Source organism: Sinocyclocheilus anshuiensis, unplaced genomic scaffold (assembly GCF_001515605.1).
Source record: "Sinocyclocheilus anshuiensis isolate Anshui unplaced genomic scaffold, SAMN03320099.WGS_v1.1 scaffold2322, whole genome shotgun sequence".
NCBI lineage: Eukaryota > Metazoa > Chordata > Actinopteri > Cypriniformes > Cyprinidae > Sinocyclocheilus > Sinocyclocheilus anshuiensis.
The window spans coordinates 892747-894205 of NW_015556110.1; the positions used below are offsets into that span (position 1 = coordinate 892747).

Consider the following 1459-nt stretch of genomic DNA (forward strand, 5'->3'; position numbering starts at 1 on the left):
ATGCCCTGGGGGTAAGCAGATAAACATCAAATTTTCATTTTTGGGTGAACTATCCCTTTAACAAAGAAATGCTCAGCATTTTGTCCAAGCAATAATAAAAGGACATCTTTTAACTTATCATTTGTCTTAAATCTGATTTTTTATTTTTTTTTAAATAATAATAAAAAAAATATATATATAATCATGAAAAAATTTTATCATGAAATCAGTATTGCATCGTGAGTTGAGTGAATCGTTACATCCCTACAAAAAATGTCTGCAGATTTCATCTGGGCCTAACCTAGTTACTTGAACAATAAATAATACTGAGTTTTCTGAACTCAGACTATGATGTTGAGAACGTTATGATCAATGTTCTTGTTTATTCATGGAATGCAAATAAAGATTTATCAGTTGTGAATACACAAGACTTTGATCCTGTTTATACCTGGATTTAACATCTGATCACATGTGGACAGTGGTCACATGAGGTGCAAACATGAGAAAATCTGTCACAGCTGATCACATGCGATCTGATTAACCGAGATGGATGTTAATATCAGGTGTAAACATGGTAAACATGAAAAGGATCCAGAAATAGATGCAAAATTAAATGTGGCACTCTGACTGACGAAAGTGACATGCACTAATGAGTGAGTGACCTCCCGCAGTGCTGCAGAGAGTGAAAATGTACTGTGGCCAGGAGCGGTCTAATTTCATGAGCTACAAGTACCACGAGGTCATGTTGCCACCGAGAGCTGCCAAATATCACAGACAGCATTCATAAAGAAGCTCAATTACCAAGGCAAATTTAAGCATGTTAACAATCAAGTTAATTCTATCTGCTGAATTTCTGAAACAGCACCAATCCACCTCTTTTTAGTTAGTTTTGATTTGCTGGCTATTGCATATGGCAGAGAGTGAGAAAAAAATGTGGTTGTGGCAAAAGTGCAGTAAAGTAAATAGAGTTTTGTCTGTGCAATCACTGAATTAGAGTTAAAAGCTGATAATACAGCAGAGCAATCTCAAAATCTACCAAAAACTTATTCTACCATTCCAAAGTTTGGGGTCAGTAAGATAAGAAATGTTTATTGGAAAAATATTAAACTGTAATAATATTTTACAATATTACTGTTTTATTATATTTTTGATCAAATAAATGCAGCCTCTTATTTAAAAATCTTACCGAACCCAAACTTCTGAATAGTAGTGTAAATGCTTCATGATCTAGTATAGCATATCGACCTTAGAGAACCTGAGAAGCACTCACTACCCAGCCATGAACCACTCATAAAATTGTTGCTCATGAAATTTAATCCTTACTTTTTTATCTCAGTACACCTTTCATCAGTTTCGAAAAGTTTTCAAGAACTCATAGATGCACCTTCATTAATTTAATATGAACTGTGTGGATATTATATATAGATCACACACACACACACACACACACACACACACACCCACACACACACACACACAC

General features: G+C 34.5%; 1 protein-coding gene across 2 annotated transcripts in view; it reads right to left on the reverse strand.

Annotated features, from left to right (window-relative positions):
* galnt14 (UDP-N-acetyl-alpha-D-galactosamine:polypeptide N-acetylgalactosaminyltransferase 14 (GalNAc-T14)) overlaps positions 1 to 1459 on the reverse strand; it is a 52731-nt gene that overhangs the window by 43314 nt on the left and 7958 nt on the right. The window lies entirely within an intron of this gene.